The sequence below is a fragment of the Furipterus horrens genome, unplaced genomic scaffold (assembly GCF_987537825.1).
Source record: "Furipterus horrens unplaced genomic scaffold, mFurHor1.1.pri manual_scaffold_18, whole genome shotgun sequence".
NCBI classification, from domain to species: Eukaryota; Metazoa; Chordata; class Mammalia; order Chiroptera; family Furipteridae; genus Furipterus; species Furipterus horrens.
The window spans coordinates 954,458-963,808 of record NW_028327188.1 but is presented as its reverse complement, the minus strand read 5'-3'; the positions used below and the strand labels follow the sequence as shown (position 1 = coordinate 963,808).

The following is a 9,351-nucleotide window of genomic DNA, read 5'->3' as shown; positions in this document are numbered from 1 at the left end:
GGTAGAAAGTCATTAGTAACAAAAGGAAAATGTAATTAGAGGGTCTTAAGGGCAAATGTAATTAGAGGATCTCTGAGAAGGGAGTTGACAGCACTGGCATATCTGCAAATCACAATAGGGGCATTTAGTTAACCATGTTAGATTGTAATTCCGGAGTAACCAGTAATGGAGAAACGTGGAAGAAGGAGGGGGAGGGGGAGCTAATTGCGTTAGGGCGGGGAAGCTAATCGCTCTCACTTTAGGGTGGGGAAGCTAATCACTTTAGGTTGGCAATTTTCGGGTGGGGAAAATAATCACTTTCAGGGCAATTTCAGGGTGGGGAAGCTAAGATTATAAAACCAGTTTCCTTTGTCTACTTGGCACGCACATTCTCCTGGCTGTGAGGGTGCGCCCGGCTCTGCAGACTCGTGAATAGAGGCCTCGCTTTACTGCTCAAGTCCTGTGTCCCAGTTTTTATTGTGAGCGTTTCTCACACCACCACCACCACCAAGTGCGGGTAGGGGGTCGGGAAGAGCCGTAGCGACGGCTGTAGCTATAGCCATGGTGGGAGCCGTAGCTGGGACGGAGACAGGCCCGGCCGAAGAACTCGCCAAACTCGAGTATCTGTCTTTAGTGTCGAAGGTTTGCACCGAGCTGGACAATCACTTGGGGATCAACGACAAGGATCTGGCTGAATTTGTGATCAGTCTTGCTGAGAAAAATACCACCTTTGGTACTTTTAAGGCTTCCCTGATCAAAAATGGTGCAGAATTCACGGATTCTCTTATTAGTAACTTGCTGCATCTCATACAAACCATGCGACCTCCAGCAAAGCCTTCTGCTAGCAAAGATCCAGTTGTTAAACCCAAAACTGAAAAAGAAAAGTTGAAGGAAATCTTCCCAGTCCTTTGTCAACCAGACAACCCTTCTGTTTGGACCCTGCTGGATAAGGATGATGTGAAAGTTGCTGTGAATGTCCTGAAAGAGCTGGAGGTTCTAATGCCCAGTGCAGCTGGCACGGAGAAGCAAAGAGATGCGGAGCACAGACACAAGACAAAGAAGAAGCGGAGCTGGAGCCGGGACCGAGAACAAGAGCGAGAACGAGACCGTGAGAGAGACCGCAAGCGGAAACACCGGTCCCACTCTCGATCACGTTCTAGGACCCGGGAGAGGAATAAAGGGAAGTCTAGATATCGGCCTAGGAGCAGAAGTCAGAGTCCCCCCAAGGACCAGAAGGACCGAAACAGGTATGGGGAGAGAAATGTGGACAGATGGCAGGATAAGCATGTGGACCGCCCTCCTCTAGAAGAGCTCGCCATTGGGGACATTTACAATGGCAAGGTTACCAGCATCATGCAGTTTGGATGCTTTGTGCAGCTGGAGGGACTAAGGAAGCGTTGGGAAGGCCTGGTGCACATCTCTGAGCTCCGGCGGGAAGGCCGTATGGCTAATGTGGCCAATGTGGTGAGCAAAGGCCAGAGAGTCAAGGTCAAAGTGTTGTCCTCCACCGGGGCCAAGACCAGCCTAAGCATGAAGGATGTGGATCAAGAGACCGGAGAAGATCTAAACCCAAATCGAAGTCGAGATCTTGTTGGGGAGGCCAATGAGGAGATCTCAATGAGGAATCCGGACAGACCCACTCATCTCTCCCTTGTCAGTGCCCCTCAAGTAGAGGATGACTCATTGGAGCGCAAGCGCCTTACCCGAATCTCTGACCCAGAGAAGTGGGAGATCAAACAGATGGTCGCTGCCAATGTTCTTTCCAAAGAAGAGTTTCCAGACTTTGATGAAGAGACTGGCATTCGTCCTAAAGTGGATGATGAAGAAGATGAGGACCTTGAGGTCGAACTGGTTGAGGGAGAGCCTCCATTCCTGAGAGGGTACACCAAGCAAAGCATGGACATGAGCCCTATTAAAATCGTTAAGAACCCAGATGGCTCCCTCTCCCAAGCAGCTATGATGCAGAGTGCCTTGGCCAAAGAAAGGCGGGAACTCAAGCAGGCGCAGCGGGAAGCTGAGATGGATTCTATTCCCACAGGACTCAACAAACATTGGGTTGATCCTCTGCCTGATGCGGGAGGCAGGCAGATTCCGGCCAACATGAGGGGTATTGGAATGATGCCCAATGACATTCCTGAGTGGAAGAAGCATGCCTTTGGGGGCAACAAAGCTGCTTATGGAAAAAAGACCCAGATGTCAATCATTGAGCAGAGAGAGAGCCTGCCCATCTACAAACTGAAGGAGCAGCTGGTTCAGGCTGTCCATGACAATCAGATCCTGATTGTTATCGGAGAGACAGGATCTGGGAAGACAACGCAGATCACCCAGTACCTGGTGGAGGCGGGCTACACTTCCAGGGGCAAGATTGGATGTACCCAGCCCAGAAGAGTGGCAGCCATGTCAGTGGCCAAAAGAGTGTCAGAGGAGTTTGGTTGTTGCTTAGGCCAAGAGGTGGGCTACACCGTTCGATTTGAGGACTGTACCAGCCTTGAAACGGTCATTAAGTACATGACAGATGGGATGTTGCTTCGAGAGTGCCTGATTGACCCCGACCTCACTCAGTACGCAGTCGTCATGTTGGATGAGGCGCACGAGAGAACGATCCACACTGACGTGCTCTTTGGGTTGTTGAAGAAGACAGTTCAGAGACGGCAGCACATGAAACTGATTGTCACCTCAGCTACCTTGGATGCAGTGAAGTTTTCTCAATACTTCTATGAAGCTCCCATCTTTACCATCCCCGGTCGAACATATACAGTGGAAATATTGTACACAAAGGAACCCGAGACCGATTATTTGGATGCCAGCTTGATCACTGTCATGCAGATCCATTTAACAGAACCACCAGGTGACATCCTAGTCTTCCTGACTGGTCAGGAGGAGATCGACACGGCCTGCGAGATGCTGTATGAAAGAATGAAATCCCTTGGACCTGATGTTCCTGAGTTGATTATCCTCCCAGTGTATTCTGCTCTTCCCAGTGAGATGCAGACCCGAATCTTTGACCCAGCTCCACCCGGCAGCAGAAAGGTCGTGATTGCCACCAACATTGCAGAGACATCGCTGACTATCGATGGCATCTACTATGTGGTGGACCCTGGATTTGTGAAGCAGAAAGTTTACAATTCCAAGACAGGAATTGACCAGCTCGTGGTGACTCCTATTTCTCAGGCTCAAGCAAAGCAACGAGCTGGCAGAGCTGGGAGAACAGGCCCAGGGAAGTGTTACAGGCTGTACACAGAACGTGCCTCCCGAGATGAAATGCTGACCACTAATGTGCCGGAAATCCAGAGAACCAACTTAGCAAGCACAGTGCTCTCGCTCAAGGCCATGGGCATCGATGACCTGCTGTCCTTCGACTTCATGGATGCCCCACCAATGGAAACCTTGATAACCGCTATGGAGCAGCTGTATACGCTGGGGGCACTGGATGACGAGGGTCTGCTTACTCGTCTGGGCCGCAGGATGGCAGAATTCCCTCTGGAACCGATGCTGTGCAAAATGCTGATCATGTCTGTGCACCTGGGCTGCAGTAAGGAAATGCTGACCATCGTGTCCATGCTGTCTGTGCAGAACGTCTTCTACAGGCCCAAGGATAAACAAGCCCTCGCCGATCAGAAGAAGGCCAAATTCCACCAGACGGAAGGAGACCATCTCACCCTGCTAGCCGTGTACAACTCTTGGAAGGACAACAAGTTCTCCAAACCATGGTGCTATGAGAACTTTATCCAGGCTCGTTCTCTGCAGCGGGCCCAGGACATTCGCAAGCAGATGTTAGGCATAATGGACAGACACAAGCTGGATGTGGTTTCCTGCGGTAAGTCCGCAGTCCGAGTGCGGAAGGCCATCTGCAGTGGGTTCTTCCGAAATGCTGCCAAGAAAGACCCTCAGGAAGGTTACCGGACACTGACCGACCAGCAGGCGGTCTACATCCATCCTTCCAGCGCTCTCTTCAACAGACAGCCGGAATGGGTGGTGTACCATGAGCTGGTGCTGACCACGAAGGAGTACATGCGTGAGGTCACCACCATCGACCCCCGGTGGCTCGCGGAGTTGGCTCCGGCCTTCTTCAAGGTCTCCGACCTGATGAACCTAAGCAAGCAGAAGAAGCAGCAGCGTCTTGAACCCTTGTACAATCGCTACGAGGAGCCCAACGCCTGGAGAATATCCCGGGCTTTCCAGCGGCGCTGAGAAGGACGACTTGTTTGCCTCTCTTGCAGCAGCGGCCCAGGGCTTGGACTTACTCTTATTGGTGAAATCCTGATCGAGAGGACACGGCTGTCCAGTGGACTGACTACATCTCTTAACTGGATGTTTGCCAAGTTTGATTTGTATTTCTTCCCTCACGGTAATGTTACACAACCCCTGGGCTGCTCCAATTGAAAACAAACCCACGGGCTCTTTAGTTAGGGGCCCGATTGCCCGCCGCCAAAATTATAACTCTCAATACCAGAGTTTAGTGAAAAGAAAATGAATTGTTTATTTAACAGATTTAACTAAATATAGATTTAGTTATTTGCGAATTTCTGTTGTTAAGTCTTATGTTCTTTGAAACACCCATAAACACATATCCTTGCCTCCCCCCTACCAAACCAGGCTAGTTTTAGAAAAGTCAGAGAAACCCTTTCCCTACTTTCCAAACACAGTTCAGCTTTACCAGTAGCTGCCAATGGTTCAATCCTAATTGGGGAGACCTCGTCGGTGTTATGGGGTCCACCAGCTTTTAATCCAGAACCTCGTGGATTCTCAGCCTCCTTGTAAACTGTATAGTTAGTCATTTTGTAATCCGCACAGTCAGCCTCAGCCTCAGTCAAATGCACATAGTCAGCCTCAGTCTTAGTTAAATCTGCACAGTCAGCCTGCCTAAAATGTCTGCCGCTTCTTTTGAAATCCCTGACTACATCCTCTGATGCAGTGGGTGCGGTAACCAGTTCTGACCATTCACAGAACCTCACGCAGGCTCTGTGTGCTTTCTCTGTACCGTCCCCTGGTCCAAGTCCCCTCCCATCTACCTGAGGCTTTGGATGCATTAAAGCCATCTTGCATAAAAAAAGACACTAGCCACCAGCCTCAGCCATGTGGAGGCATTCTAAAAGCTGCTTCCTTTTCCCCATACCCCAGCCGCAAACTCTGGGGTTTTTTGGAATACCCCTGTTTCTGTAACAGTAACATTGAAACAGGGATTTATGCCTGGGTTGACCAGGGCCTTCAGGCCCCATTACCCCAAGTCACTGGGGATGGCTGGGGCTTGCAGCCAACCCAGGGATGCACTGCATCATCTCCAAGGAAAGGACAACTTGTGCAGCACTGGGATGGGAAATGGGGGCGTCAGGAGCATCTGACACCTGGACTGACAGATGGACACGGTGAGGACCCCGGTACTCTGTGGGGGAGGGTGCCATGAAGCTCAGAGAAAGTGTTGGCCCCCACTTTCTCCTCCTGTTCAACCCTTGTACTTTGTATTGACCTCCTGGAAATGCTCATTTTCTTAAGGAAACAACAACAAAAAAATATTTTATTTCCTTATTTTCGGGGGGGGGGGGAACATCCACATGTGGTTGCCTCTCACACACCCTCAAGCAAGGACCCAGCCTGCAACACAGGCATGCACCCTGACCAGAAACCGGGGAACCAAACCATGACCCCTTGGATCACAGGTCAGTGCTCAATCCACTGAGCCACCCCAGCCAGGGCAAGGATAGTATTATTAAACAGAACACTGTACATGGCTTTTTCATCTACAAAAACAGATTGACATTAAATAGCTTTCATTCTCTGCACGTCAATGGACACTTAAATTATGTGTGTAGAAAAGAAAAATCTCACCGCCCTGGGGTCAGAAAAAGCAAAACAAAATCTAAGTATTGTCAGGGCAGCCCTGCTCTGAGAAATTGCCCAGAGACTGCTGTGGGAATGGATAACTGGTTTATTGAGGGAACAAAGGAAGGAGGAAGCGGGTAGAAGGGGAGAGGCAGCTCCCGGACCAACTCAAGGGCCCATAGGAGCAAGGGGAATGAGGAGAAAGGGAATGGGGAATGGGGACTCCCGGTCCTCCTCGCGGGCCCGTAGGAGTCCCACCGGTACTTCTGCAGGTACCTTTTTTATACTTGTTAATCACACATTTTGGTGAGGGTGCGTTTGCTTATCAATATATTCAGCAGATCATTTACATCTGATTGCTCCCCCCCACACACACAAGGTTAGTTAACACATTGGGCTAGGTTCATTACCATTTCCCCTGGGAATGGTTTCAGTCCATCAACACATTTTTGGGCACTGCTAAGTCCATCAGCATATCTTTGGGAATGGCTAAGTCCAGGGCCAGGATGATCAGCATATACCAAAAGTCCAGGTGTGCATTCTAGCTGCATCCATGTTCTGACAAGTATGAAACCTCCTTCACCAGCCAATGTGTTCATGTGAAAATTAAGCAGAAAGACAGTGTCTTTAAACAATTAAAATATAAATGAAAATCCTAAATTATTCCCCTCACTCCAAAACTAAGTGTAGTGGGTGAAAGGGTTTTGAACAGGGGCGACGTGCCTTGCACACCTTCCTCCAGAGAGGCATTTTTTTTTTTTTGTCCTAACGTAGATCTGAAGAGGCGCTGGCTCATAGATGATTGGATAAACAGAGATCAATCACGGGACATGGGTACCATCAACCGAATAGGATGATCGTGTCTTTTATAACTTTTTTGTTGAAAAATAACGCTAATCATTCATCATCTGTTTCTCAGACATAAGAAAACTCCATTTCTTTTCTTTCTCTTCCTTTTTTATTGCTTTTCTATTACAGTTGTCCCACTTTCCCCCCATTGCTTTCCCCTTACCGCCCCCCCCCCACCGCCCCTGTGAAAACCCTCCGTTTCTTAAAGAGATTAGGTGAAGTGTACTTTCATAAGCAATAGTGAAGCACTTCTAGGTTTCTTCCTACCCGGTGGCCCTGTAACGTCCCACCAGAATGAATTGACCAAGGCCTGTTTGGGGGCGGAGGGGGCGGGGGGAGCGGAATAAGGGGCCTAGGGTCTAGATGGTAATGCGGGGGAGGGGGCGGGGGAGATGCAATAAGAAAATCAGTTTTTTTAAAAAGGCCTACATGATCAATCTCTTTTGTTTTTATGCAAACGACCAGACTAAATGACAACTGTGCCTAAGACGGTAAATTAATGGGTCGTCGGTATAGGCGGGAGGGAGGGAGGGCTGGTCTGGCCCGCCCCATCTGCTTATTTTTGTAAACAAACAAAAAGAAGTCTTCCCGTGGAGATATTTCCCCAGGAATTTTGGGCAGGAGGTGACGATGGATGGGCCGGTCCCTTTTCTCAGAAAATCCGTAGAACCTTTCCTAGCTCAAACTCGGGCCTTTACTGAAACTGGAAGGGTCGAACGGGGGCCGTTTACCTTCTGCACTCCCAACAAGGGGCACCTCAGTATCGCGCGACAACCCGCCAGCGACCGTCCTACCGGGGTCCGAGTCTCCCCTCCCCCGCTCGTCTCTCACCGCCCCGGCCCTCTCCTGGGCCAGAGAAGGATGCGGAAGGACGGGCATAAAGGTCCCAGGGCCGGTCCCCTCTCATCCACAAACGTCTGGCCACCTCGGCCGCTCGGTCCACGAGGACAAGCCGACCTCGCTTGACCCCGCTGTTTGACTTTCCTGCGGACCAGAGCCCTGGCGGGGTGGTGTGTGGGGGCAGGGTCGGCGCCGGGAGGGAAGGTCAGGGCGATTCATTCCAAGAGACCTCACTCCAAGGCGTTCGAATGGCATTCGTTCAAATGCAAAAAGTTCTGGGTGGAACTCTGAGCCTCTGACCTCGGTGCCGCCTCCGCCTCGGGCTCCTTTGACTTCCCCCACCCTTAGGCCCGCAGCTTCCAAACTGCCAGGGAGAGAGTGGGGGGGGGAATGATGTCTGAGAAACCGGCCGGGCAGGTTCCGAGCTAAAGGTGTCCGCCTCCATTTCCCAGTCTTAAGAAGCAGCCCTCCGCCATTTGAGAATCCTGGGTGGCGGTGGGGGCGGGGAGCGACGCGACAGGGTCGAGGGTCCGTGTGGTCAAGGGTCCAAGGCGACGGACCCCCGGGTCACGGGACAGGCAAGCACACACCCACAGCAACACCGTGTTCCAGGCGCTGGTGTTTCTGCTTCCTCTTTAACTTCCCAGGCGTACGGGTGGACGCGTGGACGGAGGGATGGATGGATGGATGGATCCGTCCTGCCTCCACCCACTGGCTCTCCAGAGGAAATTCTCAGTGCCTCTCCACACACTCGCTGGCGATGTCACTCGCCTCCTCCTCGCCGTAAAAAAGAGGAAGGACGATGGAGAAACGGGAAAGAACCCCACAGACCGGCAACTCTTAACAAAGGGGGTGTGTGGGGGAAGGACAGAGGTCCTCTCGTGTGGGGGGAGGGGAGGGACCATGACTGTTCACTCGTTAACCGCCCTCCCTTAAAAAACAATGAAAACAGGTCGCTTTATCCACCCCTCCCCTCTCGATAAACTTCAGGTGCACGTACAGAAAAAGGCAAGAGGAAAATGTGAGTGAATTTAAGTAAAGCAAAACCGGAAAAACCGGTGTCCGTGCCGCTTGTCATCTACCAGACCCAGTCATGAGCAGATACAGGGATTGAATCTTTCATGGGCACTTTATTTAGATGGTCAGAGATCTGAGAAGACAGAGGGTTTGAAGCCTAAGAGATTGTCCTTTTTATTTTTTTCCTTAATATTTTATTGTTTTTCCATTACATTTGTCTGTCCCACTCAACCCCACCCCCGTTGCTTCCCCCCACCCCTTCTCCCACAAGTCAATCCCCACCACGTCATCCATGTTCTTGGGTCATTGGTACTAGTTCCTTGACTAGACCCTTCCCCTTCTTACCCCCGTTCTCCCCCTCCCCCCTCGTCACTGCCAATCTGCTCCTTGTTTGCACGCCTCTGTTTCAGTTCTGCTCGTTTGTGTGTGTTGTTCATTAGTTTGCTGTACCAGGTGATATCGTATGGCATCTGTCTTTCATTGCCCGGCTTATTTCGCTGAGCATAACTCTCCCTAATTCCACACCTGTTATCGTCGATGGCAGGAGTCCCTTCTTTCTTTCCGCTGCATAGTGTTCCGTGGTGTAAACTACCACCGTTTTCTTATCCACTCATCTACAGACGGGCTCTTAGGCTGTTTCCAGCACTTGACTATTGCAAATAGCGTAGCTAAGAACACAGGGGTGCATAGGTTTTTTTGAATCAGCATTTCAGGAGATAGCATCAGCGGGACTCGAGGACCAAAGAAGGTGCCCGGGGAGCGGGTCGGCCCCAAGCTACACAAGTAGCTCAATCTCTACCAAAACAAACAAACAAATAAACAAACAATCCAAAAAAAAAAAAAAAA

General features: G+C 50.6%; 1 pseudogene; it reads left to right on the top strand.

Annotated features, from left to right (window-relative positions):
• Positions 1-546: 546 nt before the first annotated feature.
• On the top strand, positions 547-4,170 carry LOC149990300 (ATP-dependent RNA helicase DHX8 pseudogene; annotated as a pseudogene).
• Positions 4,171-9,351: the final 5,181 nt, after the last annotated feature.